Below are 8,946 nucleotides of genomic sequence, written 5' to 3'. Positions count from 1 at the left end.
ATGAAGAAACATCACAAGTGACTTTGAATGGTCTCAAAATTGGCATTGGTCAAGACTATGCAAAGGAGACGGTTCACCGAAGAAAGGGATTTGTTGTTCAAGAAACATCTCTATCCCCTTTTTCTTTGCAGGCCCATTTCCTGGAGGCCTGCTCGTGGCACTTCCCTCTTCCAGGACGTCATAGCAGGGTGGATGAGAGAGCAATATAGCTCTCCTAATGTGGGTTAGGGTAGTTTTTTTATTAAATTGTCTCCTTTTTCTCAGTTCTACCTTAGATTTAATTTGGCATTCCCCTGCTTCCTCCTTTCTCTCAGGAGTTGGTCGTTATCACAAACTGATATCAATTACACAATATGGTAGAAGAACTGTTATCCCCCTGTGAAGCTGTACACATATGCATGGAGAATTATCATTCACTACCAAGCATAACAACTGAATGAGTGTACCACACACCCATGTCACAAAGATACTATCATTCAATTTAAAGGGGATAAACCCTCCTGTTAAAAGAAAAAACAAGCATTTGCAATGCAATAGGTCTCGCATTTATAAGAGTTTGAGCTATTGGCATTGTAAAATTACAATGCCTTTTATTTATGTTTTGGTTTTAAAACAAATAAAAGGCATTGCCATTTACAATGTCAGTAGCATAAACTCGCATAAAAGCAGTGTGTGGAGTGCAGCAGTGTGCAGCGTGCAGCAGTGTACGGCGTGCAGCAGTGTGAGGCGTGCAGCAGTGTGAGGCGTGCAGCAGTGTGAGGCGTGCAGCAGTGTGAGGCGTGCAGCAGTGTGTGGCGTGCAGCAGTGTGTGGCGTGCAGCAGTGTGCGGCGTGCAGCAGTGTGCGGCGTGCAGCACTGTGTGGCGTGCAGCAGCATGCAGCAGTGTGCGGCGTGCAGCAGTGTGCGGCGTGCAGCAGTGTGCGGCGTGCAGCATGCAGCAGTGAGTAATGCAGCAGTGTGCAGCAGTGTGTGGCGTGCAGCAGTGTGTGGCGTGCAGCAGTGTGTGGCGTGCAGCAGTGTTTCGTGTAGCATTGTGCGGCGTGCAGCAGTGTGCGGCGTGCAGCAGTGTGCGGCGTGCAGCAGTGTGCGGCGTGCAGCAGTGTTTCGTGTAGCATTGTGCTGCGTGCAGCAGTGTGCGGCGTGCAGCAGTGTGCGGCGTGCAGCAGTGTGCGGCGTGCAGCAGTGTGCGGCGTGCAGCAGTGTGCGGCATGCAGCAGTGTGCGGCATGCAGCAGTGTGCGGCGTGCAGCAGTGTGTGGCGTGCAGCGGCGTGCAGCAGTGTGCGGCGTGCAGCAGTGTGAGGCGTGCAGCAGTGTGAGGCGTGCAGCAGTGTGAGGCGTGCAGCAGTGTGTGGCGTGCAGCAGTGTGTGGCATGCAGCAGTGTGTGGGGTGCAGCAGTGTGAGGCGTGCAGCAGTGTGAGGCGTGCAGCAGTGTGAGGCGTGCAGCAGTGTGAGGCGTGCAGCAGTGTTTCGTGTAGCAGTGTGAGGCGTGCAGCAGTGTGCGGCGTGCAGCAGTGTGCGGCGTGCAGCAGTGTGCGGCGTGCAGCAGTGTGCGGCGTGCAGCAGTGTGCGGCGTGCAGCAGTGTGCGGCGTGCAGCAGTGTGCGGCAATGTGCGGCGTGCGGCAATGTGCGGCGTGCGGCAATGTGCGGCGTGCGGCAATGTGCGGCGTGCAGCGTGCAGCAGTGAGTAATGCAGCAGTGTGCAGCAGTGTGTGGCGTGCAGCAGTGTGCGGTGTGCAGCAGTGTGCGGCGTGCAGCAGTGTGCGGCGTGCAGCAGTGTGCGGCGTGCAGCAGTGTGCGGCGTGCAGCAGTGTGCGGCGTGCAGCAGTGTGCGGCGTGCAGCAGTGTGCGGCGTGCAGCAGTGTGCGGCGTGCAGCAGTGTGCGGCGTGCAGCAGTGTGCGGCGTGCAGCAGCAGTGCGGCGTGCAGCAGTGCGGCGTGCAGCAGTGTGTAATGCAGCAGTGTGTAATGCAGCAGTGTGCGCAGCAGTGTGTGGTTTGCGGTAGTGTGCAGCGTGCAGCAGTGTGCGGCGTGCAGCAGTGTGTGGCGTGCAGCAGGTGTGGCGTGCAGCAGTGTGTGGCGTGGTTTGTAAACAACAAGAAAAGAGGACATCAAAGGAAGGGTGGGAGGGAACGAGCATATGGGGTGTGAGTTATAATGAAAGTTAATTGTTGTAAGAGGGGATGCAGGAAGTGAGGCCGAGCGCGCGCTGGCGAAAGCAGTCTGCTGCTTTCAAGTCCGATGCCAGATGCCAGCTTCGCGCTTGAATGCCTCAGTGTGTGGCGTGTAGCAGTGTGCGGCGTGCAGCAGTGTGCAGCGTGCAGCAGTGTGAGGCGTGCAGCAGTGTGAGGCGTGCAGCAGTGTGTGGCGTGCAGCAGTGTGTGGCGTGCAGCAGTGTGTGGGGTGCAGCAGTGTGAGGCGTGCAGCAGTGTGAGGCATGCAGCAGTGTGAGGCGTGTAGCAGTGTTTCGTGTAGCAGTGCGCGGCGTGCAGCAGTGTGCGGCGTTCAGGAGTGTGCGGCGTGCAGCAGTGTGCGGCGTGCAGCAGTGTGCGGCGTGCAGCGGCGTGCAGCAGTGTGCGGCGTGCAGCAGTGTGCTGCATGCAGCAGTGAGTAATGCAGCAGTGTGCAGCAGTGTGCGGCGTGCAGCAGTGTGTGGCGTGCAGCAGTGTGTGGCGTGCAGCAGTGTGTGGCATGCAGCAGTGTTTTGTGTAGCAGTGTGTGGCGGGCAGCAGTGTGTGGCGTGCAGCGGCATGCAGCAGTGTGTGGCGTGCAGCAGTGTGTGGCGTGCAGCAGTGTGAGGCGTGCAGCAGTGTGAGGCGTGCAGCAGTGTGTGGCGTGCAGCAGTGTGTGGCGTGCAGCAGTGTGTGGCGTGCAGCAGTGTGTGGCGTGCAGCAGTGTGTGGCGTGCAGCAGTGTGTGGCGTGCAGCAGTGTGTGGCGTGCAGCAGTGTGAGGCATGCAGCAGTGTGTAATGCAGCAGTGTGTAATGCAGCAGTGTGTAATGCAGCAGTGTGCGCAGCAGTGTGTGGTGTGCGCAGCAGTGTGTGGCGTGCGGTAGTGTGCGGCGTGCAGCAGTGTGCAGCGTGGTTTGTAAACAACAAGAAAAGCGGACATCTAAGGAAGGGTGGGAGGGAACGAGCATATGGGGTGAGAGTTATAACAAAAGTTAATTGTTGTAAGAGGGGATGCAGGAAGTGAGGCTGAGCGCGCGCTGGCGAAAGCAGTCTGCTGCTTTCAAGTCCGATGCCAGATGCTAGCTTCGCGCTTGAATGCCTCACATGCACTGGCCATAAACCGCATTCCTAAGGTCTTGTGCCCCTTACTAAATCTCTCTGAATGCGTGAGGCGGCGCACGCGCAGGAAGTAGCTGGTGGCAAATGGAATGCGCGTGGTTGTGCGCGTAACCGCCACCCGATCCGCCTGGGAAGCCTTTGGGAGCATTTTCTGAAGCCCCTACATAAGTCTCGCTGGGCGATCGCTTGCGCGATAGCCAGGCGAGACCTAGAAAACAAGGACTACTGTTCCAACACACAAAATGCAGTCCTAGAGAGGCGCTTAAATTTAAATGCACTTGGCTTGAGAGGTGCTCCAGCTCCCCAGCGCAACAGACGAAAAATAGGGTGATAACCCCAATTTCAAAGAAATCCAATATTGTAAAATCGAAAAAAAAACAGACAAAGACGGCATATACCATCTGTGAAGAAAGATAATGCAGTTTCATATAGTTAACATTCAAACTCCTAACAATGATTTCCCTGAATTCTGGTCAAATCTACACAAAGATATTTGAAATAGCACTCAATGTAGGTTTAATAGTTGAAGGTGACTTCAACCTTCCACTAGATGACATCAATAGGATCTCGAAGGTCAAATTTAGACCTAACAGCACATGCTCAATTATTACATCTATGTAAATCTAATAAACTTATTGACGTTTGGAGAACACACAACCCTACAGGCAGTGACTTTACATTTTATTCGCATCCCCATGATTCCTTCTCAAGTAAAGACTACTTAGTGTTTGATAGTACCTTAAATTACATCGAACCAATAGTCGTCTCCGATTATGCCTATATATCTATTGATGTCAAGGTAGGGAAGGTAACTCAGTTGCAAAAGCAACGGCGAATGAACTATTTATTGGTGGAAACTACTGAATTTCAGAAACACATTCTCACAGATATTGAACACTATTACCAAAAGTCATATCCAGGATACCTCTGCCTCACCCCCCCCCCCCCCCCCAACATTTATATTATATTAAAATGCTTGAATGTACAATCAGCCACACAAAAGGCTCCCAATCACTTACAGAACTAAAAAACATAAAATAGGAAAATAATAAAATACGGAGTCAAAAATCCCAAAATGCTTTTCTATCAAGTAAGCACAACATGTATGCACATATGCACAAATACCAAAGCGGGTCGTGCTTCGGCAAACTAACTTTTAATTCATCCACTATATCGATGACAAAACACAAACATGAGCATAACATGCCTGTAACCGAAGACATAAAATGCATTTCAAGACTTCTACGAACACTTCTATAACCCAAACAGAGTGATCGATATTGACGATTGTATATCTTGCCTTAACAACCTTACACTCTCCATACCAAACGAGATGTCAAAAAACTCTCAACCAACCCATAACAGACAGAAAACCTGAAAGCAGTACATAGTCAACGGAAAGAAAGCCACAGGCCCAAAAGCTTTATTTATTTGAAGTATTAAATCGGGCGAACATAAACCATTAGGGCATCACAGCTGTGTACAAACACGCAAGTTATACATACAAAGGAGAATTGAAAAAGGAATACACAATCATCAAAACATAAACATTTAAACTTCGGATGTGCCTCAGAAAGTAGTAAAGCAGAGTGGCTTCAGGGCTACTCTTGAAGGAATTTATTCAGCCGATGCATTTTCACTACTTTTTTACAGAAGAAAGTTCAGAGGTTAGACCGACTGCAGGAGGCAGGGCATTCCAAATTCTTGGGGCTAGACCGGAGAATGAGCAGTACGTTTTCTTTTTATTCAACTTCTAAGGTTAACAGTAGGGAGTTGGAGCTTCTTAGGAGAGCGACTGCCACCAGACAGTACGAGTTTCTTCGCCAGATAAACTGGAGTGTTATGGTGCACGGCCTTGTGTGTCATGCAGGCTATCTTCAGCTGGATTTCTTCTTCCAACATGAGACAATTTAGCTATTTTAGAACTGGGGTAATGTGGTCAAATGTTCTGGATCCCATGACGAGCCTGTCTACAGAGTTCAGTTCAGTTTTGTGAGCTTTGCTTTAGGAGAAGCCAGCCAGAGTAGCACTCCATTAGTCCAATCGGGAAATTACCAGGGTTTAGACAGTTAACTGAAAGTCATCAGGAGGCAAAAATGGTTTGAGTTTCCTCAGTGAGTTCAGATGGTAATTGGCTCCCCTTGTGGTTGCACTGATATGGTCTTGCATATTAAGGTGCTTCTCCATAGTTATGCCTAGTTATTTAGCAGAATCAATGACGTGGGGGGTACAGTCGATAGCTACAAGTTGTTTGAGCCATTCTGCAAGGGGGGGGGGGTGTGGGGGTGTGTGTGTGTGTGGGTGGGGTGTGTGTGGGTGGGGTGTGTGTGGGTGGGGTGTGTGTGTGGGGGGTGTGTGTGGGGTGTGTGTGGGGGTGTGTGTGGGTTTGGGGGTGTGTGTGGGGGTGGGTGGGTGTGTGTGTGTGTGTGGGGGGGGTGTGTGGCGATCAGGAGGAATTCCGTTTTGAGGCTGTTGAGCATAAGGTGATTACGGGTTATCCACTGTTGGGTTTTTAATAGGGTGCAATTAAGAGATTTTATATCTTCTGGGGAGGAAGTATTCTGGTACAATTGTGTATCAGCGGCATACATGTGGTACTTAGTATTTACAGTGCTTCAGAATATTAGGGAGAGGTTCCATGAGCAGGTTGTATACCGTCAGTGAGAGGGTTCATCCTTGAGGTACTCCAATTGAGACCGGAGTAATATCTGAAAGGGTTTGGTTGACTTTAATTCTTTGTGTTCTGTTATGTAAGAAAGAGGCAAATATACAAATATATTCTACAAAACCTATGCACAGTCAGTACTTACTCCTCTCCAAAACCTTTTGAACCATTTTGCAAACAATTGCTCCATTTGTGGCAGGCTACCCAAGCCACCATAGTGGTAATCCCTAAAGAGGGTAAGGATCAAACAGACCTAAAAATAAAAAAACATCACCCAATCTCCAGAATAAACCTGGGCTGTAAGATTTACGACAAAATACTTGCTACTAGACTGGAACCCACATTAACCCACGTGATCCACCCCACACTACCAGCACACTTTTGGCTTTCAAATCATAATAAAGAGCTTTCTTCCACATGCTAGAAAAAGCAAAACTGCTAAAATCACCAGCGGTGGCCATAGCCCTTTACGCAGAAAAGGCCTTTGAAAGAGTTTCACTGACCTTTTTGAAGGCTATCCTCCATAAATGTGACCTTGGAGATGATTTAATTAGAATGACAATGCCCTTGTGTAGGAGGCTGGCTTAGTATATGGTGCACACTTATTTAAGTGAAGCACCTTGCACTAATCCAGGCAACCCTTATGATGATTTTGTTTTTCTTGATAACCTTTGAAAGCTCTCACAGTGGTAGCTGTGGAGAGCAGCCTTCAGACTTATCTTGAAGGAATGTTAAGCAACATATTTTACCAGTTTAATCATGTAGCAACGTTTAAATGAAAAAGAACCACACAGTGTATATATAAAAATAAGTATTTATTACACAATACTCACTAGCACATTTATATATCTCCTACCAGGAGATATAAACACAAATACACTTTGATTGCAAATAGGTAAGTAAGCACAAAATACAGTAGTATCCAGGGGAGAACAAACCATATAGTAAAAAAGTTGAATGTGATCTGCGACCGAAGTCAGGATTTGGACCAAGAGACACAGGAGCTGGGGACACAAGGAACCACCCAAGATGGGGACACAGGAACCCCACTGAGGCTGAGTGCAGAGTGGAAACACAGCCGCGTGTCCAATAGAAGTCAACGGGGAAGTCATGGTTGCAGTTTTCAAGAAGAAGGACCCTTCCCAGTAGACCATGAAGAAGCCATGTAGAAGACAGAAGTTTGGAGAGTCACCCCACCCGTGGATACCCCAAGGCATCACCATACCTACACCAAGGAAGCTGGGTGCATAGGTGCAAAGTTATGCTGGAAACTGCCATAGACCACAATGGAGGACTTCAAGAAAGATGCAGCTGGAGAAGAGTCCGGTGGAATCCAAGGATGGATTCTTGAAGTGAGGAACCTGTAAGCAGAGGGGATAGAGTCTATGCTACTCGGAGGTGACCAGGAGACGCATAAGAGCAATGCCCACTGATGTCCGACGGCTCAGAAGGGTTGACAGTGATCTTGTCGCTGCAGCTGTGAGGACCAGGCGATGCGGAGGAAGACCAAGAGCCATGCACGACCTGTTCCACGTCAGAAGTCGAGAACCAGGGCGTCGGTGTCTGGCGGGAGCACCAACAAGCCTTGGCAGCTGCAACAGGCGTGGAAAGCAAAGAAGGAAAAACGTTGGGTCCAGCAAGGTCAAATGGACTCACCACAAGCAGAAGAGTCAGAGTAGGCCCGAGTAAGCAGGGGAGCCACCTGAAGCAGGGGGAGACCCTCAGGAGGACCCACAGGCACAGGAGTTGCAAGACTACCTCAAGCAGCTCACCAAGAAGGAAGACCCATTGTGCAGAATATGCGGTGAGGATGCTGTACTTGGCAAGAGGAGATGCTAGAGGCTGGATCCTCTTGTAGCCCAAAGATGTCTGGAGTGCAGAGCCAGCAAGCCTTGGCAACAGCAAGTCGACATGGTGTACAGGAGTTTGGTCCCAGCAGTTCCGATGAGGGATACTGGCCTCTAATTTGCAGAGAGGAGAGGTCAGGCCTCAAGGGAGTTGCAGAACCACCACTTGTGTTGCTGAGCCTTTCGACGTCCATGGGACATCAGGAGCAGCAGTCCGATCAGCTTAGTTGCAGTCCCTGCAGATGCAGAGGAGTGACTCCTTCACTCCAAGGGAGAATACTTTGGGTGTCCTTGATGCCCACAGGTCTGTTAAAGATCCTGGAAGAAGCACATATGGACAACGATGAAGCCTTGCAGAATAGTGAGACCAGGAGCAGTCTTCCTTGATGCAGTCTCGGTTTCAGGTGAAGTCCAAGTGTCCAGACGGTCGTAGAGTGAAGTGGTTTCAGGCTGGAGTCTTGTCCCATGACAAATCTGAAGAGCCACTCACAGGTAAGCCCGTAGTTACCCTAGGAAATTGGACTAATGGGCTCTTCCCAGATGTGGGGCTGGACAGAGAGGAGGATACTCCCATGTCCTTTGTCCTGCTCCGCCCAAAGAGCGGGAGCCAAGGGCTCCCAGAACTGGTTCCAACTGGAGTATGTAAAGAGGGCACCAAATATGCCCTTCATATCAGTCTGGTGGCACTGGCAAGCGCCCCAGCCCAATACACTAAGTCTTGTCTGAGAGGTGGTCACACCTCCCTGCAACAGGAAACCTATTGTTCTACCTACCCCTGCTCGAGCTGGGCTCAGCAGCAGCAGGGCAGAATCATGTCTGTGGTCGGCAGCAGCACTGGCTTGCTAGTAGACCCCGAAAGGCTGTAACCGGGAGTATCCCAAGGGAGCCCCCCTCACCCCAGTACATGGGATCATACTTCCAACACTGGAACCAGTGTTGGGATATGAATCCAACATATTTGATACCAAACATGACTGGGTTCGGTGCAGCCAATGTATAGTTAGCCATCTTGTAATTGACTTGATGTCCACTATATGTATTAAAATGGCTGACCGCACTTACAAAGCCAAGATAATCAACTTTGGGGCTTGTAGGGGTGTCCTACTCATGCAGGCACACCCTTGTACTTATAAGCAAGCACCCT

Source organism: Triturus cristatus, chromosome 9 (assembly GCF_964204655.1).
Source record: "Triturus cristatus chromosome 9, aTriCri1.1, whole genome shotgun sequence".
NCBI lineage: Eukaryota > Metazoa > Chordata > Amphibia > Caudata > Salamandridae > Triturus > Triturus cristatus.
Note: the sequence above shows the minus strand (reverse complement) of the source record.